At 39.7% G+C, this 27,252-nt stretch overlaps 3 pseudogenes across 1 annotated transcript; all 3 read left to right on the plus strand.

Annotated features, from left to right (window-relative positions):
* The first annotated feature begins 673 nt into the window (after positions 1-673).
* Positions 674-2,619, plus strand: LOC149107027 (uncharacterized; annotated as a pseudogene).
* A 10,595-nt stretch (positions 2,620-13,214) lies between these two features.
* LOC149107028 (roquin-1-like) lies at positions 13,215-17,279 on the plus strand (annotated as a pseudogene).
* Positions 17,280-18,472: 1,193 nt separating this feature from the next.
* LOC149107029 (uncharacterized) lies at positions 18,473-27,087 on the plus strand (annotated as a pseudogene). The gene is made up of 6 exons (XR_016209386.1): positions 18,473-18,519; positions 21,516-21,570; positions 22,552-22,891; positions 24,957-25,094; positions 25,566-26,041; positions 26,401-27,087. The product of XR_016209386.1 is annotated as an uncharacterized LOC149107029 (transcript).
* The last annotated feature ends 165 nt before the right edge of the window (positions 27,088-27,252 follow it).

A 27,252-nucleotide genomic window follows, 5' to 3' on the forward strand; every position in this document is an offset into this window, starting at 1 on the left:
CCTTATCCTGTGCAAAACAAGGGATCAAGGATGTAAAGGACCACTTGGACACCAAGGCACATCAAAATCACGCAAAACAGCTACAAAAACAACCCACTCTGTTCCAGACCTGTGCTTCTACCCAAAATGACATTGACAAGGTATCGCTACACTTATATATGTAATATGTATATGTAGTATCTCATTCACGATTTATGCACGTTTGTTGTCCCGTTTTACTTTGCCTTTTCATTTTGGTTTAAGGCTAGACAGATCCGCGATGGGACAATAAAACACAGTACCTAGTGTGTGTTAATTATGCTATTTATTAATTAATACTTTTTTATATTCATTTTAGATGGCTTAAGTTAGGTGTCCCCTATTAGCACTAGATGTAATCGGACACAATAATAAAGTCATTATTATTATTATTATTAAACGACTAAATACACGTTTTTTTCTTTCAAAGGTAACTTCGGCAGAAGTAAAGGTGGCCATGGCAATGGTCAATAATAACATCCCCTTTGCAGCAGCGGATACATTTAACTCCCTGTTCAAAGATATTTTTCCCGACTCTAAAATCGCCAAAGAGTACGCATCAGGAAGGACAAAGACGACATGCATTGTGAACGGGGCGCTGTGGTTATTACTGTAAGTCACATTATTAGCTCTAAGGGTTCATTGTATATTTTTTATTATTTTTTTTTTCTACACAGAAATTCACTGGTGGAGGTTATGAAAATGCCCCGTATTTTGCTGGCGACTGATGGTTCTAACGATAATGGTCTCAAAAAGATGAATCCCCTGACGGTGCAAATACACGATGTGAACCTAAAGCGGGTGAAAACCAGCTTGTTGGACATGTGCTTATCTAGTGGCAGCACGGCTGAGATGCTTTTCCAAGGAATCGATGAGTGTTTGGCCGGCCACAAAATCCCATGGGAAAACTGCGTTGCATTTTCCATGGACAACACTAATGTTAACGTGGGGAAAAACAACTCCATCTTGACGCGCGTCAAGCAGCAGAACCCATCAGTATACTTCAATGGATGCCAGTGCCATGTTGTGCACAATAACTCCTCGGCTGCAGCCAAAACATTCAATGCTGAGACCGGATTTGACGTGGAAGACCTCCTAGTCGACCTTTACTTCTGGTTTGTCCATTCTACGAAGCGGAAATGCAAGCTGGCAGAACATGCTGATTTCTGCGATCAAGGACACCGCAAGATCATCAAACACGTCAGCACGAGATGGCTTAGCTTGGAGAAGGTGATCATGCGAACCCTGCTGCAGTATCAGTCGCTGTAAACTTATTTTCTCTCGGAAGATGTTTCCGCTGCTCGATTCCAGAGGCTCCAGACTGCCTTCAACAACCCCATGACAGAGGTTTATCTGCTATTTCTGCACTCGGCGTTGGAGATCTTTGTTAATCTCAACCTCTTTCTACAAAACGAGGAACCTCTAATCGGTGCCATCAATTCATCCCTGACGAGGTTTCTAAAGCTTCTTGCCCGCAAGTTCATCTCTCCTGCGATCGTTAAGGCGTCCTCATCCTTTAAGCAGCTCCTTGATGTTGAGCAATATTTGCCAGATATGTTGCGTCTTCTTTCCTTTTCTTAATATTGTTTGACTCACTTAGAGGCCTGTGTGCAGATTAATTTTTTTTTTATTCAGATTCCTTGATCGACATTGGCTTTGTGTCAAGGACTGCACTGAACAACTTTGTCAGTTCCGGTGACATTGGCGCTGAGGATGAGAAGCGGTTCTATGAGGGGACAAGGTCTTTCTTCATAGAAGCTTTCGAGTATGCTGTCAGCCATATGCCAGTAAATGATGAGCTTCTCGTCAATGCTGAGATGGTGTACTTTGAGGAAAGGGAAAAGCTTGAGCCCTCCATGGTGCAGTACTTTGTACAGAGGTACAGTACTAAGGTAAAAGTACTTAAATCGACAAGTGATTGTTTGGAAAAGTCTATAAAACCCTTAATTCCAAGAGCTCGAAAAATTGTTTGAGTTAAAAATTCCCTAGGGCCAATTGTTTGCAATGGGAATTTCCTCGTCTTTATTTTCACCTTGTAGATAAAGCTGTGCGCACTTTGCTCTGTACAGGTGGCACTGCGGCTACGGCTGTCTCAGTAAAACAGTTATCAAGCGCTTCTCAATGACTGGTTTCCATTGTAGGTACCCAAACCTTCTGCCGTTTACATCAGCGAAAGATCTGGAAGAACTGACTCAGGAGGATCACGACATTGCCACAATGGACGAAGAGCAACTTCCAAAGTCAGTCGGGGAGTTGGCCAATGCCAATGAAGGTGGGAGCCGGCTAAGACCCGACATCGTTCGGGGCCATCTGCAAGAGATGACCACCCTGGACGGCCATAAGCGTTTCCCTCGGCTCTCCAAGATTGCTCTGCTTGTCCTTACCATACCGCACTCGAATGCTGGTGAAGAAAGGGTCTTCTCTATGATAAAGAAAAATTTGACGTCTTTAAGATCCTGCTTAGATCAAGAGGAAACCCTGGGCAGCATCATGACGATTAAGATGGAGTCCCTTAACAGCCCTGGAAAAATCGAGCTTCCGCCCAATGTACTAAAAGCAGTAAAGAGCGCTACGAGGCTGTACAACAAGACCCATTCGTGATTATCAACTTTAACTGCTTAGTTTAATACACTTTTTTCGTTCGGGGATGATGTTTTCCCTTTTCGAATCGTGTGTCATTTATCACATGTACACAATATTTCTTTGTTTCCATATATCTGTCGGTGAGTGGCGAAAACAAAAAAATAAAAGGAAGAATTTACACAAGCATCCCACGTGATTTGGAATGGGAAACCACTACGCCCAAGTGAAAAAGGTCTATTATGATCGCACTGTTGTTAGCGAAGAATATTCATTGTCGTAAGAAGGTGCGTCTGATAAACGCATTCCAGAAAGTACCGTTGAACACTGATCGATTTTGTATACAGTACAGCTATTTCAATGCACGTTTATTACGCCCAAGAGGAAAAGTATATTATGATCGTGTTATAATGATACGTAGGACCCCGTTAGTAAAAACCCTGCTTTACAGATATTGTAATGCAATATGTGGACTTTTCAACATAGATCATAACGATAGCACTAAGATGTTGAAAGAAGATGTAAAACTTTAGAATCACTGAACAACTTAACATTTAAGATTATGAAAAATAAATGCTGTTCTAACCGAGAGACGTTGGGAACATCCGGAAGGCATTCGGGCATCGTTGAAAATGACATTCTTACAATGCAAAGATTTCTAGACGTCTCCAGATTTTTGTACCCTGGGGGTTGGCAGGTATGTATGTGTGATAGAATTCTCGAGCTCATATTCTAATGGATTAATAGAAACACGCGTGGAAGCTTGGGACAACGTCAAATGAGTGCGGGAACAGCTTTTTCAAGTTCTTCCAAACTTCTACGAAAGTTGCTACAAAGACGGAAAACATGTTTTCTATTTCGCTCATAAAATTCCTAGATGAAAAAAGAGAAAACTTGTTTACTTTGATCATCAAAACGTAAATTTTCTTCGCTCGCGCCATCATTACGTCAACAGCTCTATTCCTCCATACGGCCGGAACGCCTGAAATCGGAACTGAACAATCAGGATTCAGCAGGAGGGAAAAACTTTTCTGTTCTGACGTCAATGTAAGTTATCAGGAATAGCGTTGAAATCAGGCAACTTTTCTCACTGAAGATGGCATTAAATATTCACGAAAAGGGTTTTACGATTCCCAAAACCATATGAAAAATATGAAAAAAAAAAGTGAGAAAAAAAGTGAAAAGTATGAAACGTTTTGTGTCTCCAAGCTTCCCATTTGGCGCCAAAAATTGGTCGCCGGCGTCCGGCACGGCACCTCGCTCGCAGTTCGTCGAGTGTCGCCAGTTAGGGTAATAGTTGTGTTGTTTTGAACAAAATATGCTGTTCCTCGTCAAATTAAACCCGGAATTCTCAAGTGAAATATTAGAAGAGGCCAAAGCAACTTGAGCATTGCCTTTATTTTTGTTAGCTTTGAATAAAAAGGCTATTATCTTGTCGATTCGGTAGGATAGCTTACTTTTGACTGCCGCTCGTACTGCGGGCGCAGCCACCGTATGCAAGGATGTTACTATCGAGGTAACAAAAGAAAAACGATTTTAAGCCTATCAGCGCACGTATTTTCTATGGGCTATTTTCTAAATGAGTTTAACATTGTCCCACGCTCGTGTCGTGTTGATTAATTCACCTTCACATTTCATTACTGAGCTTAAAATTCACCATCTTTATTAATTTATCACTACTCACGATGAATTCGATAGTGTTGATCCTAGCAGTATGCAGGACACCTGTCATATATGAACTCAGTTAAATGACCTTGCTCTCCATGAGTTCTCGTAGCTCAGTGGGTAGAGCGCCCGCCCGGTGTTCGGGAGGTCATGGGTTCGATTCCTGTCGGGGACTCAGAATTTTTCTTTGTCCCACGCTCGTGTCATGTTGATTAATTCCCCTTCACATTTCATTACCGAGCTTAAAATTCACCATCTTTATTAGCTTATCTCAACATTGAATATAGTTTATACTTCGGTAGCTCTTTTAACTAACTTTTCTCATTTGTATTACAAAGTGATCGGGCCGAACCTACAAAATTGCCCAAAATTGCCTCACAGTCATGCTGGGCTACAATGTAACGCAAAATGTGAAAAGTTAACCACGGTAAACGGCTATTGTGATATCCAGACTAATTCAAAACGTAGAACTCAAACTTTGTTAAGTAAAACTAAGCTTTAAACTGACTATAAGGGTGTTTAAGGTAATATTTTTACTCATAGATGAAACACTTCCGAGGCTAATGTTTCCAGACGTCTCAAGTTTCATGTAATTCTCGTACGTTTAAACTTTATACTGGCATGGTCTCACAACATTCATCAATCATTATTGATATAGCCAATCATAAAATATTACACCACAAGTAAATCTACACTGTACTTCCTTTAAACATTTCTCCATTTGTGGTGTCGACAATCACAGAAAATGCCACCGGTGTTATTCAAACCCCAAGTTGAAAAATAGTGTCACTTCAGGGGCGTAGCTAGGAGTTGGGGGTGGGGGTTTCCTGGGGTGCCCGTGACCTCACTTTTGTAAGCTTTTTTTAAGCAAACAATTTAAAGCAGGTGGCGAAAACGACATGACAATCTGGTGAGTACCCTCACTTTGACACGGTGAGCCCCCCCCCCCCTCCCTCCCCCTTTGAAAAATCCTGGCTACGCCCGTTCACTTAATCATTATTTTACAATTTCTCAAAGCAAGCAAAACAGTGCTCTGATTTACACAATGTTAAATGTAGCTCCCCTTCGTTCCCCGACCTACTTGACCAAAACAAGAAGCTGTTTTTACTCTGTGAAATTCTAACGCAGTTGAATTCCGAAATCTCTGCAAAAGTTTAATATCATAATTTGCTATGAACCTACTTCTGCACGTTTTCAAAGGAAAATATAACTGTGTATAAACGGTCTCAAAGTGAAAAGCCAAACTATACACATGTTAACAAGTTCCGATGAAAAATTGCTTGCCTTAAAATTCAAGCAGTTTTGTAAATCATGACATAATAATATCATGATGACATGACTATTAAGAAGGAAAACTAGTCTGTACAAAAAGTTACCCTTAAAAAACGATCCGGTCTTTGCTTTTTGTTGTTTTTGTTTTTATAACACCTAAGCTTTGAAGTAAAGTAAGTCTAATGAAGATTTCTCTCAAATTTGAAGGCCGTCTTGTGTATCATAACACATAATATGGTGACATGACTATTTAAAAGGAAACCAACTAATCTTGTTACTTGTTAAGGTAACGACGTAACGGGTAACGCGTGACTGCAGTATCTTTATTATTATTATTTGGATAGCTAGAGTAACACCCCCGTTAGCCTAAATAGCGCTCTGGTTTGACTAAACAGCGTTTCGGTAAGCCTAAAAAGTGCTACTAGATAACTCGGACTCGACCTTAGCTCTCAATATTACGCTGACTATGTCCTTCGTTTGTGTAGTTTCCATTCCCAGGAGATAAAGGAAAACAGTAACGTGTCAATCGGGTACCTCTTTGAACCATCCACATCTTCATCTCTGTATAGCGAGTCGTTTGAAGGGGAACGTAACCTAGCGTAACCTCCAGATCTTGTTGAGGATGGCATTTCTGCGGATATAAAAGAAACGTACTTTTAAAGCCTGTTTGAACACGACTTATTGAACGGGTATGGTTGTATCAGTGTAAACATTACATTAATATGTACTAAGTTTCAGGCGGCTTACTGTTGTTCAGGGGTACTGGTATATGGCAAACTTTAATCTGGGTCATAACGTTTTGGCTTTAAAGTGATCGCTTTAATACTCTTTCTTTGGTTATAATTTCGTGGAATTCGGTTTAACTGGGAAAAATAGTAGTAGAGTTTAAGTTGACACTGCTTTTCGGATAAAATCGCTGTCAGTCAGCAATGTTACTGATATCTATGTTTTTTTTTTGTGAAATTTCTGGAGTCAGTTTATTTGTCTTACATGTATATACCCTAACCAAGTTTTAGCAGAATCAGCGTGGCGGAAGTTATAAATTATAAGTCCATCTAAATTCAGCCCTATTGCAACCTTGAACTTCTGCAAGAGAGTTGACCTCTCAATATTTCCTTACTATTGAAATCAGTGTGCCAAGCTGATTGGTGATCATGTGAACCATTAAATAGTCCAGTCCTTGAGCTCTTCCTTTTCCGCTCTGTTTAGAAGTTGAACCCAGCCAGGAGGAGAGAAAGTGCATAATTGTAAGTAGTTTGTAACAATTTAGCTTTGAAATTATGGCACGCCCATGTTCTAAGCCTTCGAACCACGCGAACAAGAACCTTTTCAATGAAGTTCTTTATCTCCACTTGCAGACCCTTAACCTTCCGATGACTGGAACTCGTGCCAGAACGCTTGAAAGGCTTAGGCTGGCCACAAATTCAGAACCGGCGGCCATCCAACGCCGCCCCAGAGATCGCCCTCGATCGGGTCGAGTGCACAAAAACAAACCTACGGCTTCAAATGTACGCGGACGAACGCAGCCCATTGTCCTTACCGAGTAGACCGACGCAGAGACCCACAGTTCCCACAAAGAATGGCAGTCGGATTTCGACTCAGCAGTCGAAGAAATATTCGAGGACTTTGTTCCACAGGTCCTCCAGGATGCGGTGTTTCCGCCCGCTCAGATGTCGGCCATTCAGAAGACCTTTTCGACCTCGGTTGACGAAGCTTTGTGGGTCTTTAACAAAAAGGAGGCTTAAGGTTGTTTTATGGACGATCTTCGCGCTCCCAATCCTAGCACCCTGATTACAGCGACCCCTCTGGGCTTGCATCGTCCTCTGGGAAAAAGCCTCGAAGACTCCGCGCCGGCACCATCGGCGGAGGATTGCCCCAACCAGAAAACCTCGCCGCCAAGCCCTTGTCTGCTTTGACTCGACCAGTACAACAAACCCTCCGGACATTCATTTGCATGGTTGATTGCTATCAAATCCTGGCTACAATGCTGGAAACCTAATGAAAGTCTGCTTGGAACTTCAGAAATGATCGTAAAACGCCAAAATACTAGCGTGTCCTTTGATCTGTTTAAATCCCCTTCGATAAACTATAGTTTATTTCGCTGTGAAAAAGATGAAATGTTCGTAAATCTACGAGCGCGGACTGGATTAGTAAAACTGCATATTTACTTTGAAAGCGTTGGCGTTGACGTGAAAGCCCAACAGTTCGCGTTGTATTTCTCGCCCCAAGGGTGCATGTTCAGTTTCTTATCAACTTTTTAATTTATTACCGACACCGATTATCTCTTAAGTAGACCTCCAACTGATGTTTGGGTCCAAAGTTCGCAGCCTTGATCGGAATTTCCGCAAACAAAAGAAAAGGAATGTGCCCTTGGTTTCAGCAGACGTTCGTGGCGGGGGGGACGGGGGGTTTTTGAGGAGATTGCGCGACGAGCTCAAAGAGTGTCTGCGTAGGAGCGTAGGAGCGTCGCTGCGGCTCAGGCAACCACGCCCAGTTAAACTGCCTTGGTCCCAAGCAGTGTGGAAGCAGCAACAGGCCAGCCAACAGCGTGCATATTGCAGCAAGAAATAAGGTGGAGCAGCGCCATCTGGAGTGCAACCCTACAGTATCCACCCCACTTAATGTAGATAAATTAGTGCCTGTATTAGTTAATCACCCTAATAGCTCTTTTGTTGACGATTTAATCAATCCCCTGCGGTATGGTAGTCGCATTGGTTACCTCGGCCCCATCAAAACACGATTGTCGTGTAACTTCAGTGGCGGATCTGGGGGAGGGGCCCGGGGACCCGCCCCCCTCCTCCCCTATTTTGGTTAAAAAAAGAAGAAATGACAGAAGTGAAGAAAAGCCGGCAGGGCAAGTAAAACACAACCGGGTCCCCCCTTAGCTCAAGGTCTGGATCCACCACTGAACTTGATAACAGCCTCCCAAAATCCCGACGTCGTTTCTGAAAGCCTAAATAAGGAAGTGCATTTGGGGAGAATTGCGGGTTCCATTCGATTCCTTCCTCCCTCTACCTAACTTGGAGTGTCATCCCATGGGTGTAGTCCCTAAAAGGCACTCTGTAGAATTTCCCCAAGGATTCCGCAAAAAGCGCGGGACGTCCGCATGAGAGCCTTATTTAACCCACTGACACCCGGAGATCTTCGGGAAATAAACACTTTTTGGATATTTTGGACATTTTTAGCCTAGATATAAGCTTAATTAGCTCTAATCTACTCAAAAAGGCATTTGTAACAAAACAGCATGCCTTTCTTTCCATGAGTATCGCGTTCTGACATTTTTCCTTAAGCATGAGCAAAAATCAAAATTTCGAGTTTTTGGACGAGAAAGTGACCTATGTCTATTTTGCCTTTCATTTTTCTCCTTTTCCTGTCTTTTTGCTACAGTTGTCGACCTACTACTGGGCTTGCTACCAATCCGGGAAAGCACCATCGAGACGGGAAATTCTTACAACAGAGTAGCCAAGTGTAGTAGAGGAAAATTCTGCTCCGAGTTTTTCACTCGAATTTCTAAGCATTTTCGTACATATTTCACGCTCAATTGATCCAGTCACTCTGATCTGGGTATCATTGGAAAGATCTTTTCCTCCTGCAGATCTTGACTATAGATGATGCCAATTTTAGTCAAAGGAGATGACGCCAGAAGTGGAACAAAGGCCAACGTTCGTCGCGGGCGGTTACGGGCAGCACGGGTGACAATGGGTTATGCGTCACAGCATTCGCATAGGAGCAGCGGCGGCTGCCACAGCTGCGGGCCTACCAGTCTGATTAAGTTAAGTGTTAGGTCGCTGGTCGTCAGCTTCTTAGCAGATTTATATACGCACTCCAGAATCAGTGGTACTTTCTGTCGCTCCAAAAATGGCTGGCGGCTCGGCCAAGTTTCCTTAGTTGTGGCCTTTCTTTGGGGGGGGGGGGGGGGGGTGGAAGCGTGCCTTGCATGCATCTGTGACAGTTACTTCTGCGTAGCGACTTCCCCCAAGCTTTGGCATAGCTTGCGTCTTGCCATCTTATACCCTTCCCTTTATCTTGTCCGATCCAGCCTGTGCTGTGCTGGGGAGATAAGAAAGGCTCTGCCAATACTCTTGTTCTGTTCCCATATTAGTGGGGAATAAGTAAGGCTTTAATTTTGTGCGCCTATCATGAAGTCGCTTCAAACCTGCCACTGGGCTGTGTCCCCTAAGACTAATATAAGCCATATAGTTGCCTTCGTATTTTCTTGTCGTTACCTTTTACCTCATGGTTGCGTTACATCCTACACTTACTTGATTAAGCGAAATAGTGACATTATTCTATATATGCAAAAGGTTTCATCTACATATATATGATGATAAAGAACCTGGAGTGAGGTCTCTCATATTCCTCCAACCTGTCAGGTCCTTGAAAAGTTACGCGAGTGCTAGTCAAGATCATTGTGGGATTATATGAATGTGAAAGGAACATGTTAGAGACGGATCCGGGGGAGGGATTGAGGGGGTTGACACCCCCTCTCCGAGTAGCATTTAATTTGTTATTTGTTCGACTTGATCACAAAATAGTTCTATGTGGTACTGAATGGTGTTATAAAGGTGATTTGTTTCACTTACACCAATTTACTGGTTGTCAAGATAGGAAAAGAAAATGTACCAGTTTGGCAACTAGTACTACACTATTATTTTGGATTTTCTGGGAATTAAAAGGGAAACTCCAGGGGTTATATCATACCTTTACAAACTTTTTTCAAGTGTCAGAGATGCTGAAAATGGTGATTTAAAGGTTAAATCAGAACATTTTTTCCGGACACACGGCCAGGGAACCCCCTATAGAGGCTCGTGCCTGCGGGTGCTTGCCATCCATGCAGTGGTGTCAAAAGGTGAGGTGTACTGAACCCCCTTCCAGGAATTCCCGAATCTGCCCTGGCATGTGTGGCAGTTATTATAAATTTACACCTCTATAAGAAGGGACTATGAATTAAATGATGTGGTCTTTATACCACCCGGCATTGACCCCCTGCATATAAAAACATTACACCCCTAGAAACCTGCTCAAGCATCTTAAGGCATAGCTTATGCCTTGGTTAAGACCCCCTGCCAAGTTTAAGACTTTTTCCTCTGAAAACAACATTCATGTTTTTTGTCCTGAGGCCAGATCAAAATGAACATTAATAGGAATTCAGTGTCCTTAAATCGCGTGAAAAGATATTGTTAAGGTGGTCACATGTCTGATGATGTCATAATCTTGGCAATAGAAAGTCCTCAAATGGGGGGATAATGGTTAATAAGCAACATATCAGATATCAATAATTCTTTCAAGAAACTTGTGATCTCTGCATGGAATGGTGAGAGTTTTTATTCTCACAAAAAGGACATTTTCATATTTTTTTTCTCTTTAGAGACAAAATATGTCACAATTGACTTGTTTTACTTAGTTAGAGTAGTTTTCAATTAAGTGCTGTAAAACCAAAACCAAACCAACTACTCACTGATTAAACTACTCAGCCAATCTCAAACCGATTAGTAAAACCAAAACCAAAGTAATTGCCTGATTGCTTTCGACACTCAATTGAAAACCACTCTATCTCTTAAACAATAAACCACTGTCAACCATTCCAGCGGGAGTCATATAAGGGACAACAAGACAATTACCGCACGCCATCATCCTCTTTAAAGATAAAACTTGCCTGCCTCAATTTCGTTAAATTTAGAAAAAAAAAAAGTCCTAAACACTTTCATCAGTCATTTATCTCCAAACCCGCCACCTTGTCCAAATTCAGCAATTTGTTGTCTCCAAATCCCTCCTTTTCAGCGGACCTGAAGTTTCATCTCAGTTAAAACCCTTTTATACAATACTAACCTTCAATGTTATAGTAGTGTTCACAGTGGACCAGGTTTCCATAAATTCTCTTCCAGAAATGGTAGCGATCCGGCCCGGTGGCAATCACACTGCGGAGATGCTTACCAAAACCCACTGCGTAATTTTTTGTATTTTGCAGAACTTCCTCGTACCCAGACTTCTTTGTAGAACTTCCTCATACCCAGACTACTTTGCAGTACTTCCTCGTATCCAGACTTCTCTCTCTCGTTACCATAGACAAGCTATCAGTATAAACCAAGGCTTATTCTGAGGTAAATATTTCAATTATATTATTGTTTTAGAGTACGACACACGATGCGTAAGAATGATTTGTTATAAGCCACATGTCAAATTGTTTATAAAGATGACTTTGAAATGGAATTTTTCGTTCCGTCGTCCAACTAATGGCGCAATTTGTGCTTTCTAATTAATATTAGCTTTTCGTCTAGCGCGCTTCATTTTCACATGCTAAACTAACCGTTTAGATGTGGTGTAACCATAGCATAACTGTTTTTTTTTTAGAATTTCTTATTTGTCGAGATGTTAAGTTTACTAGGAGAATATATAATTGGTCTCAGACTTACAAACTGTTCAGGAATTTTAATGGAAGATGTAATGCCAAATGGTTAGTTTCTCTTTAGTTAAACAATATTGATTTAAGCTTTACCCTTTCACGCTAAAGCATGAATCAATTGTTGTAAAGTAAACAATTTGACTGACGTCCTATCGTAGGCGAGTTCTAACCCTTTTTCTGTTACAGAAGACATTTATTATCAAGATATGGACTACAAATAACACGTATCGAAAGTTTGACTGCATTTACAATTTAATGATACAATTTATCTTATGGACGGTGCCTACTTCTGTTAGTGCGCATACTTTCTGCACATCGCGCAAGGCATGGTTTAAGCGCCATGCGCGCACTGGGGTTGGCATTGACGCAATCAACTACGCTACCAAGTACATGACTAACAGAAAGCAAAATTTTCCTACTGTGACCAAATCAAGTTTAATGAACCTGTACTTAAACCAGGAGAGAATACCAAAATAGCAGCATATCGCTGACCACTAACTGTTAACGTCATCCAGCTGAAAAACTAGCTGTTTCCTGTGGAAAATTATACTGAAATCCAACTGTAAACATGTACCTGCAGATGGCGTAGGGCGCGCACAAAACAAGTGCGAAATACGCAAATGTTTTACTTACCGGGGAGGTTACAAGAAAAAATGTAACGGGCACCGTAAAAGTTTCAAAAAAGATCAATAACTTTAAAAAACGCTTGGTTACCCCCACATTTTATGTTATGAAATGGAAGTGGCAAGCCTATTCAACACCTGATTAGTTTCTGGTTGTGAGCAAAAGGTATTTACACTATATTTCAGCTGAACCAGAAGAAGACTGTCAGAGACGCTAAAAGGGCTGTTGCAACAATTTTGTCATTAAAAACATACGAAAAATGGTTTTTATGCTACCACTTACCATGCAGTTTTAAGATCTTTATAAATGTGTTTGCTTTTCTGTTAGTAAAGGCAAATTCGAAGGAAATCTGTGAAAAATATCCTCTCCTAAATTTTTCAGAAAATGCTGATGTCAGCATTTTTTGAGATTCAAGGCTAATTATCTCGAAAAAATGTGTGGCTACCCCAACATTTCTTTGTGGAATCTCCAATAGCCTTTGCAAAGGTCTGCTTTTCCCACATGGTCCTTATCTGGCGCAAAAACCTTTGTATTTAGTATGCACCGTCCTTAAAGAGTGTTCTATTTATTTTTATTATCCCAGGAGACTTGTAGTAATCACATACATATCGAGCGACAAATATCACCTGCAAAATAGCTGAATCTATCAGTCATGGCCATTCAAACTTCACAGTGGACAGAATTTCTCCTGTGTCCTATATGTAACTACCAATTTGACGACTGCAATCGGCAACCAGTCATCTTGGGATGTGGACACACGCTTTGCATTTCCTGTTTGTCAAAGCTGTCTAAAACACAATGTCCATTTGATCACGTTCATACCGATACGGACATCTCCAAGCTCCCATTTAACTATGCTTTGCTTCAGCTAGCTGGAGTGGAAATACCAGAAGACGAACTCCCCCCACAGAAAGTGTACAATGCTGCTTAATACAGAGCATCCAAACGTTGTATTGAGAAGCTTGCATTGTTGTTAAAGCCCTTCACTGGTGCTGCAAATGAGACAGCTAGTGGAACAAGTAATGGTTGCAATCGGGGCTCTTTGAATAATCTCCTGTCAAGACCAATTCAACAAAAGCTTGTGTCTCTAGTTAACTGTCAGCTTGCTGTCGCTGATGGCCGAGTGAGGGCCATGTGTGCTGCCAGAAGCCTTGGGAAAAGGACTGTAACAGAGCTTGTGCTATTGCATCAAAACAAGTCAAAGTTGCCTTCCCACCTCTGGGCTGCTATGCGGGATCGTGGTTGTCAGTTTCTGGGACCAGCAATGCAAGAAGAAGCTTTAAAACTAATTTTGTTGGCTCTTGGGGGTGGAGAGGCTTTGTCTAGGAAAGTTTTAGTTCTGTTTGTGGTCCAGAAGCTGAAATCGCGGTTTCCACAAGCTTCCAAAGCAAGCATTGGTCATGTAGTGCAGTAATGCTGTACAGGGCATCATGCTTTAAGGTATTCATAATCGTAATGAACCAGGATTGGCACTATGTTAAGTTAACTGCTCTCTGAAATTTGTAAAATCTCCTACCACCTCCCTGGAAAATTCCTCAAAATGGTCTATTTTCCGTCTACTCCTGGAAGCTCCTGGAGTTTAAAAAGGCATTTTTTTTAAACATTTATAACACAAAAAGTCTGAGTTCTGGGTCCTGGAATTATTTTTAATTTGGAAAACCTGGAATTCAAACATCATTAAGTTAGAAGTCCAAACCCTGTTGTACTCCATCACTGAATTAAGTTGAACTCTGCTATTTTGAATGCTTAGAAGAAAATAGTAAAGATGTAGTTACATTGTATGTACTTACTGAAGCTCAGGAATGGATGGAAAATATGATTTGTCCAGAGGTTATGGTTAGAGACCGAGTGCAGAGAGCTCAAGATCTGTGCTTAATGACCAAGAGCCAGATATTTTTGAGTAACATCAAATTACAGGAGAAAAGAGACTGACAGCCGATATTCTCCCAGTATGGTCCTGAACAAGCTTGGTTAATAACTAATTAACAGATTTATTTCATGACTGAAAATTTTAGAAAATCTTTACCGAAGAGTAACTATTGCTGGATCATTCATTTATGTACAGGACAGTGCTGGTCCTGTATCTAGAGAATATTGGACCAGCAATGCAGCAATGAAGCAATCTGTTTGGTTGATTTTAGCAGTTATTTACTCAAAGAGTATACTCACATCTACCATTCCATGTACATGTGGGCCAGCTGTCAGCCCTTGGTTGCTAAAGTTAAAAAATGTTTACCATGACATTAATTTAAAATGTTAATGTTAATGCCTCTTACTGTAAACGTTTTGTTAGTTAAACCTGCGTGAGCTACATTTTGTAATATAAGAATGTATTATTATCGATGTTAATGCTAAGATTTTTCTCAGGTTGAGAGAAAAGACAATGAATCAGCTCTGTTTCAGCTAGACGAGCAGGTACAGTATGAGATTGTTTTTACTTCATTGTGAGACTAAGCCAATCTCAGGACTCGATAAAATCCCCAAAAGGGCAGGGGCTCAGTTATATATGGGGTTGAGACTCTGCACTGAGATTGAAGCCCTTGCGCTTTATCACCCTTTGATGAATCAGCCATTATATTAACTTCTTTTGAACAGCCTAATGGTAGTCTACCATATTGTACTTTGTAGTTCAAATTTGACATGAAATTTGAACCATTTTGAATAGATCCAACCTGAAATGGTACCCTTTTGTGCCAAGACTCACTGCATAGTCCATTGTGGTTAGTAACCATCCCGAGATCAGAGATAATCAAAGCACTCATTACCATTATTCACTGGTTTGGTTTAATGGTTCATGATTTACAAGCCTTTCTCCCTTAAGAGATACCAAGATCATATTTTGTGGGTGTGGCTTGAAATGTTTTTCACCCCTAAAAGGTACCAATTATAATGCAACAGATTGCCTCCTTTTTTTTTGGCTCAATACCCTAAAGGGTACTGTAAAAGTTCCTGCAGTGGACCTTTTGAGACTGAACACCCTTAGAGGTACCAAACCGCATTTTCAACCCCTAAAAGTGCGATAAGCATCCATATTCTTTTTATATGAGAGAGCCTTCTCCCCCGCCGCCCTCCCCCCACCAGGCCTTTCTGGTGTTCTCCTGTCATCCCATGTGGGTTAAACTCCGAGAAAGTGCAATCTATTAATTAAATAGTACAGCAAAACCAACCAACAGCCCAGCAGGTAAATACACTGTTGGCTACACATTGACCATGATCTAATGATTGATGCACTGTACCAGAAGCTGGTCAATCTTTGAAAATGGCTTTTACTTTGCATTTGTGTGATGCTTATAAAATAAGGACTTTTTTGTCAGTGGGTTAAATTAAATGGTCAAACAATAGACAGCTCACTCATGATTTCTTAATTGACTTTGACAGTTGGTTCGGAACTTTGATTGCCCACTAAGAAACCTCCAGCTCATTGTCCAATTATTACTTTTCAAATGAATTAAGAAAAATAGTAGCAATTAATAATTTATGTAAAGCCTAATGTCCTCTTTTAAAAATTTATGTTTATTTTGTATCAGTGTCGTACATGTAATGGTTTGCGAAAGACGCATGATGCACAGATAGTAAAAATTGCTACAGAAGCAGGTCTGCACATTTCCCCAGACCAGTGGTCCTCACTGCTGTATATGGTAACCAAGATCACAGGTCTCACATGCAGTCAATTATTGACAAGGTTTGTGAACTATCAACAATTTTGTTGAGAGAATTGTAAATTGCAAACTGGATTTTTTTCTGTTGATTTAAGTATCAGCAAGTTTGAGTAACTATTACTATATAGATTCTAAAATTAAATTTCCTAGTAAACACGGTCAAAATGTACAAACTACTAGTAAATTCTGTTTCTTTGGGGTAATTAAGAACTTTTCCGAGAAGTAAGCAGTTTTCTTGGAGTGGAGCTCAATAAAAACTGTGAGCTTCAAGGAGCAGATATGTTCAAGGACAAATATCTGAGTATATTTTTAAAGTCAAATGGAGGCTATCACTATTGGATGAGAACCTGTGAAAAACCTGTGAAAAACCTACGAATTATCCTGGGAAAAAACCTGTGAAATACTAATTTTCATGTGTTTTTTCAAAGGCTTTTCACAGGTTTTTCACAGGGCGTGAAATTTTGAAAACCTGTGAACAGGGCACTTTTCACAGGGTCAAAACCTGTGACAAAACCTGTGAACAAACCTGTCAAATAAAACCTGTCAAATAAAACCTGTGAAAAAAACCTGTGAAAAAACCTGTGAAAAAGAATCTTGTTCTAGAGCTTTTTCACAGGTTTTTTCACGGGGTCTAAAATCTCAAAACCTGTGAACAGGCACTTTTCACATGGTCACAACCTGTGAAAAAACCCGTGAAAAAAGACTGTGTAATAGAACTGTGAAAAAACCTGTGAAAGATAATTTTGGTTTTGAGCTTGTTCATTGCTACATGTACACTTGCACTGTAGTGTCTAAAATTTCAAAACTGTGATTATAATAATCTGTGGGACATTTTCCAAAGTGTTAAAGCCTGTGAAATAGAATTTTGTTTTGGAAGTTTTTCACAGGGACTGAGGAATACATTTCACATGTTAAAAATGCAAATTAACCAACAGTTTATTCACATTTGCTGCAGAAGCATAATTTGATTATATGTTAATTTTATACCTATTTTGCAGTGTTATTCCAATAAGAGAGACTGTATGCTGCTGTTGAATTTGAGTACAATTAGAACATAAATTTCACATTTGGCTTTGATTTACCACAGTTTTGAAATAAAGGCAAACCTACAACTTTCACACAAATTTTCCGTAGATTTGCCCACGAAACCAAAAAAAGATTGGCCTGGATTGTCAAATTTTCCATGAACAATTTGACAACTCACATGCGATTTCCATGCCAACTTGCTGGTGATAACTCAACAGGTTGCTAAGTTAACCACATGCACGGTGCAGTGCAAAACAGATTTCAATCATGCAAAATTCAAAAAGTTTCACATTTTCACGGCCTTTTAAGTGTTAATTTTTGTTTGAGAATTATTTCAAAAACGTTTTTTTCAAATACGTTTCACTTTTTTTTTCAGTGAAACGTCTTGATAGCTTATTCACAGCTTTTTTTTCACAGGTTTTTTGAACATATTTTCAGTGAAATTTCTTCACAGGTTATTTCACAGGTTTATTCACAGGTTTTAAAAGTGAAATTTCTTCCTATTTTGTTCACATGTTTTTTTCACATGTTTTTTTCACATGTTTTTTCACAGGTCTTAAAATTCACAGGTTTTTTCACAGGTTCTGGATTTTGTGATTTTTCTACAAAATTTAGCCCTTGCAAAATTCACAGGTTTTTTCACAGGGTGTTTCATTTAACACGACATATGCCTTTACAAAGCTACAGATGAACTCTCTATCGGGGTTTTGATATGTCATAATGTTTGTATTAATTTTGACTTGCATTATATGTCTGCTATACTAGCTGCGTTGGCTTTATTTCAAAGCAAGATAAAACAATTTCACCCGCCTTTTTCTAGGAAAAGATGTAAATAGAAACACAACGAGGTGCTTGCTGTGGCAAATGAAAGGTCATCATTGTTCCGTTGGGCTGAATTCCGGTAAATAAAATGTGTGAAAGTAAATTGAAACAGGACAAGCTAAAGCAGTGAAGGTAGCTGAAGTATCTTCACTTCTCTTGCGAAAAACGAAAGTCAAATGGTAAAATAAAAGAAGACGAGCAAAAGCAATAAAGGCAGGTGAAACATTTCCAAGTTACGCAAATGTCATCCATCAGTATCAAAGTAAATATTTATCTCGATTCAAAGAAAATTAAAATAAAGAGAATCGGAGAGCCAATAAGGATGATATGCGTAATGATGAGGACTAAGTACTGACTACATTAACTTAAGATCACCTTGTCAATATATTTTTAAGAGTCCTACGCAGAGGACCTCGGATTCAGTTCTTTTCAATTTCTGCTCCAGATAAGGTAAGAAATGTCTGTATCTTGCCACAATTTTACTACCGGTCACTTTTAAAAGCTACGCTTTTTCAGGTTTTAATTTTCTTCTTGTTAAGGACATTATATTTATGGCGTGTTGGGAAATGAATGTGCTACAAGTTATTGGGAATTGCTTCTGGAGTTTGACCACATAATAACTCAATGATTGGTGTCACATTGAGAATTTCATGTCCTAAACCGAAGTTTAGTTGATTGAAAAACAACGGCAATAATTAGTAAAAGCTGACTTCTAGCTATATAGCAAGCTCTCGATTTTGCTCCATGGCTATGTCATGCCACATGTGCCTTTATTTTTTTCATCAAGAATTTTTCAATTATGTCAGTTTGCTTTGGTTCCAAAACTCAAGCTAAAAAGTATAACATAAAAACTTGTAAGCGCGATCCAAATTACGTCAATTGAATTGTTCCAGTAAACCGTTGTTTCAGGCTGTAGTGCACAGGTGCAGTCTACCTGCTTAATCAACCGAAAAGAAAAATGAAACGACTGAAAACAAGCCATCTTTAAATTGACCTTAATACCTTAATATACCCAGACGTTTAATGGAAAAAGCGTCTCCTTTCAAATGTAAAGAATGTATATTTATACCTGACAGGTATTTTCACTGAATACTTTTCGCTTTGACTTTGGCGTAAACAAGGAGATCAATAAATGCAATAGAGGGAAATTTTTTGAGCATGTAAAATACAGCAGATCCGTGAAGGTTTTTGAAAAAAAAAAACACTTTTTTAGTCGTTCTAACTTCAGCAGGTTCAAATCTTATTTTTTCTGCTCTCAAGAAGTGCAAGAAAAGACTGGAGATATCGCTGGAGTATACGTCTTGTGTTGGCTTTATTTTTCAAAGAATTTTCACGGTGTACTTACCGTCTTCAAGAAAAAGATTTGCTTATTAAAAGCAAATTAATGTTTAATACAAAGTTGAAAAACGGTTCCGAATGAGCGATAAGCTCGAGAGGACAAGGGGAAGATCATTAATAGCTCTTGACACTAAATTAAACCCACACCACGCGAAATTAAAGTTCGCTTACAATTTTCACCTCAATAGCGATAAAAGGTATTTAAAAAAGAAACAAAATGTTTCCTTTCCGAATTTACGTTGGATGGGACTGCCATTGTTGATAAAGGAAAGCATCGACCCTCTATTATTTATTTCTTTCTCTTTGGAAAACTCAAACTTAGAATATTACAAATAAATCAATTGACGCGGTATTACGATTTCATAAGTAAAATTTCTGCTGTTTACCAAGCCTCAAACAAAGCGTGTACAGTGGATTTTCTGACGGGGTTTGTCAACTCAAGATTTATAGGAAATAGACTGCATGCAAACGTTTGCAACTTGGCCCTACGAAAAGACAGAGAGTACATAATATTAAAATAAACTTGGTGCTCTACTCTGAAGAGAGATGATGAACCATAACAATACTAATGTTTCTTATTGAGTTCTGTCGAAGTGCCTGATCTCTGTAACAAAACTTGCGTTGGAGGTCATGCACACTGCGTCGGCGAGTGTTATGCAAAGTTCAGCACGTTTGCGAGGAGACGGACTCGGGTCGGCGATGGAAAACAACTGTTGTGCTTTCTAGTCTGTTAAAAGCTGAGCTATTTCTAAGTTTTGTCGAGTTTTGAAAGAAGAAATGAAGAAGTGTGTAATGAGAATTACCGCTATAGACTTACGAAAGGTGAACAAAACACATATCCTGAATCAAAACAACAAGATCTCCCGCATTTAGCCGCTGAGCCGTTTATAACTATAGTCGTTCAATACGAATCCTTTTCTTCGGCCGTTCGAATGCCTAGCATCATCCGTTTCAAAATGGTTTTTAGCAGTTCGAACTGGCATCATCCGTGCGAAATTTTCCGTTAGCCGTTCGAATGGCTTGCATCATCCATTTGAAATTTCTCCTTTGCCGTTTGAACGTTTACAGCATCCGATCGAAATTTTTCCATGGCCGTTCGAACGATATTTGAAACCGTTTTAAACTGCTGGAACATTCGTTTCTCATCCGTTCGTTAGCATGGATATCTGTTAGTGTAAGTTTTTGCGTGAGAGGTCACACTTTTGTCAAAGACTTTTTAGCCGACTACAGAGTGAGTGTATATCTCGGTGCATTTAATTTAATGCATCGTTGAGCAGTTCTGTTGTCTAAAATAATAGTGATAAAAATCAGAAAGGAAGAGCAAGATCAATAAAGACAGGTAGAGTATTTCCAGTTCTTCTTTTAAAAGCGGGAGCCATTCAGATGTCATCCGATTAATGACGAAGTAAATATTCATCCCATTTGGAAGCAAATTAAGAGTGAAAGTCAATAAGAATCGAAGAAAATTTTAAAAAATGTGGCCTCAAACTAAAAAAATAGTAGTGTCTCAAATCTCCCGATAATTTGACAAAAGAGATTTCGGGCACAACTCTCCTTACTTACGCTTTTATTTTTGTGGGATATTATGAATCTCTTTTATAAACCTCGAAGATTTGCATAAAATTACAATTTCCGGACTTCTGAAATGTACACCATTCTTGCCCAGAGATGACATGAGAGTTTCTAGTCTGTCAAAGACTTCCTTGGCGACTAAATAGCAGAAATATTTCTCGTGATATCAATCCAGTTAACTCCCGCCCCAATTTCTGGGAGAAGATCTTGCTGTGGTAAATGAAAGCTCATCATTGCCCCGTTCGGCTGAATTCCGGTAAATAGAATTTGTAAAAGTAAATTTGTAAATTTATTTTTTAAGAATTTATAAAAGTAAAATGAAACGGAATGCAATGAAGGCAGCTGAAGGATATTCAATTCTCTTGGGAAAAACTAAAGGCGTCATGCAAATGTCATCCATTTAATATCAAAGTAAATATTGATCTCGATTCAAAGAACATTAAATGTCAGAGGAGAGCCAATAAGAATAATCTGTCTCATGAGGGCTAAGTACTGAGTACAATTCGTTAAGATCACATTGTCAATATCTTTTTCAGAGTCCGGCGCAGAGGACTGGGATACCAGTTCTTTCAAATTTCCGCTCTAGGTGAGGTAAGAAATATGTATATCTTGACACAATACTACTACCGGTCCCTTTTACAGCTAAGTATTTTTTACAGTTTTGTAATGTTTTTGTTTTAAGAAAGTAAATTTATGACGAGCTAAGGAATATGTGCTTTTTTGAGGAATCGCTTCCGAAATCGGGTGTTTGATTATGTAACAGCTGGATGATCGGATCCAACATCTTGAGCTGAAGTTTCTCTGATTGAAAAACGATGGCAATAATTGATAATTAAAAGAGAACATTTCGCAAGCTCTCGATTCTGCCCTATATCTTTGATTGTCATCGGAAAAAATGTCTTTAGTTCTTTTGACAAGACGTGTCAATTATGCCAATTTCCTCTAGTTCCAGTAAGACAAGCTAAGAAATAGAATATAAAACTGGGCAAGGATTCTTCGGTTCCTTTGACGCACGCAAAAGCAAAATCCGTTTTCCGATTCTTACTGGTCATATATTTTCATGGTCCCAAGTTACTGTTACAAAAAAGTACTTGTAAGATATATTAGTTACACTTGACTGTTTATTGTATTTCAATTGGGCCCTAAAGCTGACCAGTTATTATAAGAAATGCGACATTAGAAAGAAATCTACGTTTGCACTGCCTCAAAAATTACGTTATAAAATGACAACTAATTTTCTATCGATTTTTAGAATCTCCCACCGGTTTACAAACTTTATGTGGGAGTCTTTTCGTTACTTCGGTAAAGTCCCTCTATGCTACTCAAGAGGATCAAGCTAAGAAATAAAGATTCTCAAAAAGATGTGACAACCTTCAAGTTTGCTACTTCTTGCCGTCTAAATTAAGGAGTTTATTAATTTCTGCCGTGCACAAACGAGGACAGCAATGGTTGGGAACCTCGGTCTTTTTAGTGATTAAATTAAACAGACGCTTACAACAAAACTGAATCTCAGTACTGGTGTCATTTAGTATCAATTACAGGTCATTTTGAACTTTTTTATTTCGCATGTAGCACAGGCACTCACGTATTCAATTCAATATGAATTCCAAGTTTTGGCTCCCAGTTGCGTCCTGATGTCCCGGGTTGGTGTATTTCAAGCTGCTGTCCAATGTCCAACAGCGGAAAACTCCTTTTGGAGGAATGTTCCTCAGAGGCCACACCTTTAAAACAAGCAAGGTTGGATGGCCTGCAGGGTGTTATTTGATGAGCGAAGAAGTCACGTGTCAAAGCTACAATTTCGTCATTGGTCATAAAGTCTGCGAACTGAACAATCGAACCAAGGAAGCGAGACCTGAAGATTTTAGGCTCGCCGGATCAGACAAGGTTCTACATGAAAAGGGCAAAAACAGAGGTACACTTCCACTCTCCTTACTTGCATGTTTGTCTCATTTTTCCAATGCAGCTATTTTCAATGCTAGTGTGCGTAGCGCGCGTAATTTTGAGCGCGGCCTGAGGATTCTCCGATCGGGGCGGCGAAACCACCAGGAGAAAAGGTGGGATGTCTGCGTACGTGGCTTCGGCGCAATGGACGTTACAAAACTATAAGCTAACATCCCACAGGCCGGAGCAAGGAATAACGACTGTATGTAAAACATACGAAACATTGCACCCAAACAAACCTCCCATACCTACCTCTACCTCAGAGAGATTCTAAAGCTTCTCTTAAAAGAAAAATCCTTTCATCTTAGCGGCAACACATGATACCGCAATGACTACAGAAATGGCGGTCTCCTTGGCCAACATTATCACGCCCGCGGTAGGAACAGAAATCATTAACCGCAGCCATAAAAATCCCCCGGCAGGGTCGTTCGAAAGCCGGTTAACGCTAACCCAGGATTAGAAGTTAACCGAACTATTAATTTTGCTTGTCTAAAAATGGTTTTTTATTGCTCACGTTTTGTGTGGCGTAAGCTTAGTCAAGCTCAAAACTGAAGGACAAACATGATAACCAAAAAACCTCACCGAAAAAGATATTTCGATGATGTCATTTCTCTATGGAACATAAATAAGAAGGAAATAAACACGTTTATAAAGCTGGTGAATAACTATTATGTAATTCACGGCTGAAATTTCAGATAAAGATATAATTTTGTTGGATACATGCTTACAGTATACAGGGGGAAAAGATTTAAGGTGATTCCCTAGTAAAAGAACCTGCCATAGATTTCCAATGAAACTTGGTATGCTGTTGTTACAGGACAAGGAGATATTAAAAAACGTAATAAAAAGAGGGGGTCACCGTGCTTGTTTTTTCACGCCACAATGCTGACAAATACGGTTACTTAGGTGACTTTTGGTAATCTCCGTGGGCAACAAATAACCTCGATTATTTTTCAAAGCAGCGTTTTATATCACACAGAGTTTGAATTTCTTTGATTGTTTATTCTTCTGCGTCCCAAAAAGCTGTTGGGCCCGTTATGTCTCCCTCTGTAGTATTTATTTCATTTGCCAGAAAAGTAGCCATAAATTTCTGCTATTTTTTTCTCAGTTATTGAGGATATTGTTCTCATTGAAATTATGAACTAAATAAAAACTGGGGGTCACCGTGCTCGTTTAAGAGAAAAAGAGCATTGCTTTCGCTATCGAGCCTAGTTTGAGGGAAATCTCTTACGTTTTGCACGCGCATGCCCTCATGTGCGCGCGCTAATGACAAGAAAATCGTGCGCAGTAGGGATGCGCAATGCAATACCAAGGAATCACCTTAAGAAAGAATCTATTCTCGACGTGCGCGTGCACTTAAAACCGACAGAAACTCTCCAATACACGCACTTCACCTCCTGGCACCCTCGAGGCGTCCGGATCATGGGCTTTTTTAAAGGCGAAGACTTTCGACTTCTGAGAACCAACTCTCTTCAAAAGCTACATTTGAAGAAAACATTACCCAATTCAAACGCAGATTACGCAACAGAGGTTACCCAGTGCAAAATAAACAAAACAGGTCCAAAAGAATTTTGCAGTTTGTGACAGAATTTCGTTGGTAGTTTGACATCTCAGTTTCTCCCACTAATATTACGGCCTCTACTTGCCTAATGTTAAGAAAATATGAGTATATGGCATTTAAAAGAAAATCAGCCCTTGCTAAGAGAGGTCTCTAAAGACCCTTCCCTGCTTTTATACAGAAAAGGGAGATCTTTGAAAACGTTCTTCGTTGAAGCAAAGCTTTAGAGGTCAAAGTTTCTTCTTTTCAATAGGAGTCGTGTTTGGCCTATCAACCATTTGTAGCATCAATCCGAAACAAAGCACTAGCATGTAAAATCCCAAAAGCCACATAAGCGTTTGCCTGAAATTAACTCAACCAATAAAAAGAAGAGGGTTACGAATAAGGTTTATCTGTTATTAGCTCTTCTTGTTCATAAAATTACTTGAAGCAAAATTACTATCTCAAAATTACTTTATCTTTTTATTTTATCTCACAGTCCCGCTTGGTTCCATTCAAGAGCTTCCTGCTGAATCGTGCAGTGAGATCAAGGCTAGTGAAGGAAATGAAATGGTTCACGGGGATTACTGAATATACTCTGACGGGAATGATCAGAAAATCCTGGCTCGCTGTGAAGGTACGCCCTTTTAGTTTATTGATAAAGAAGTTTAACCTTTTAGCACCTCCAAAAAATTTAAATTTGCAAGAAACCGGAGTAGCTCAGTCTATTGATCGATCAACCAATAAATTTTTGAGGGCAAACAGTCTTTTTGTTTTCAACGGCACAAGTATAAATTAAAGCGTCCAAAACAATCCAGAGGTGAGTGCTGATTGGTAGAAATATTGAATTTTTGTCCGCCTGTGGGAGCGATCGGTAACGATCTTAACCTTTGTGTTTAAAGAAACTGGTTTTGCCTCTGAAAATTTCCCTCAATATACCTAGGAGTTGATGCTAATGAAAATTAAATTGTGTCATGTTAGCAGATGACTTTAAAAAAGATTTATAACATTGATCTGACTGGCACCTGACCCTTAATATTAAGAGTGTGCCACAGGATCGCAACGTAAGACATGGATGCAAATATTTTTCTCTGAGAATTCATTTTAGAGAACTGGCAGAAATTAAACACAGAACCCGTTTGCTTTGGGGCGCGAAATGACCAATACGGCGCCTTTAATACCACAAAGAGTGGACTTCTCAAGACAATGAAGCTCGTCCGCAAGTCGGGCTTGCTCAAATGCAACCCGATAGACCCGGAATCCTTCTGGGGCTGCTCACATGTACCAAGGTATGGCAAGAACAGCTTACAGACTATCTTTACCAATGCAAAGAGAGAAGCCATCCTGCCACCTGATGGAGACCTGAAAGTACATGAATGTAACAACAAAAAAACACTTTTACAGTCTTTATGGAACTACCCACACATCTCCTGAGCTCATTTTCCCGGACCCTCCTAACAAGCTGCCTGTGTCACGCAATCAGGAGTTGCAGATATGGTACGGACAGGATTGGAGGGATTGTGGTGAAGGTGACAACAGTGGCGCAACATGTGTTGATGTGTATTACCAAGACGACGAAGCATTGTATGTACTATACTCTTTTTACCTGGCTGTAAGGGCTAATGTAGTAATTACACATCTAGGCTGTCACGAATAGTTTTTTAGGCTCGACTTTTTCTTCAACAGCATTCTTATTCCAGACTACAGTACATGTATCAAACATTAAGTATAAATATCAATAGTTATCGGAATGCATATTAATTAGTTTATACATTTGCATTCTTTGTATCAAAATTTACTATTCTTGCTGTTAAAAATATTAAAAAAAGATGTTGAATGTTTATAGTGGTCGATGCGCTTAGCTACAACTAGCTACAGTTCTCAGGCATGCCACTTAAGGAAAAGCACATTTTTTCCAAAACTTTCTTTTTTTTTATCCATAGTTCTGTCCAGCTGACCAATCTAAGTCTCTCACGAGCAACATTTGGGCCGGTGAATGATCTTATGCATTTTAGCTTAACCATAACTGGTTTAAAAATCGCAACAGGCGGGAGGCACTCCAGTTGGCTATTTACAAGCATAACAGAAGAGTTGAACTAGGGTCTTGTGGGGAAACAACTCCAGCTTTAAAAGTGGTCACAGCGAGACTTGAGCCCACGACCTCCGGATTTCAAGTCCGGCGCCCTAACCACTCGGCCACGCTACCTCCACAGATGTTACAATCATTTCCTGTAAGATGCCTTGCCTCCAGGTTGAAGTTCGTTTTCGTGGACAGGTCTGCTATCCTGTAATCACATGTACCATAGTTTTTGCATGAGCACTGACTTCCTTTAGGCTCTAATACTGGTCTCCTTCACCATTTGCAAATCTTGACTGGTAGTTCTATAGGGTTTAACTTTACCCGCCTCCTGGCTCAAGAGCTGCGAGTGTTAGACAAGGATTTAAATGTACTGATTAAATATCGGCCGTTTAGCGATTGAACCGTTGTTGATAAAATGTTTAAGACAGTACCGGTAGTCAGTATTTTAGGTTCGTTAGTAAAATTAGTTACAAGTTGTGATTTAGCTCTGTATTGACGTGGCAAAAGCATAATCTATATTAAAATACCAACCTTTCTAGAACTTTCTTGGAAACAACATGAAGGCGTGAGTTCACCGTGTTGTAACATCACTTTTCATTCAGTGTTTTCTTTATTTGGAAATTTCACTACGTTGCTGATGCGATTGTCAAGCAGCCGTTACTATACAACCGATCTACATTGTTAACACCAAATTGCAATCGCAATGGGCGGGGGG

Source organism: Orbicella faveolata, unplaced genomic scaffold (genome assembly GCF_042242905.1).
Source record: "Orbicella faveolata isolate gen_17 unplaced genomic scaffold, um_ofav_v1 contig_27, whole genome shotgun sequence".
NCBI classification, from domain to species: domain Eukaryota; kingdom Metazoa; phylum Cnidaria; class Anthozoa; order Scleractinia; family Merulinidae; genus Orbicella; species Orbicella faveolata.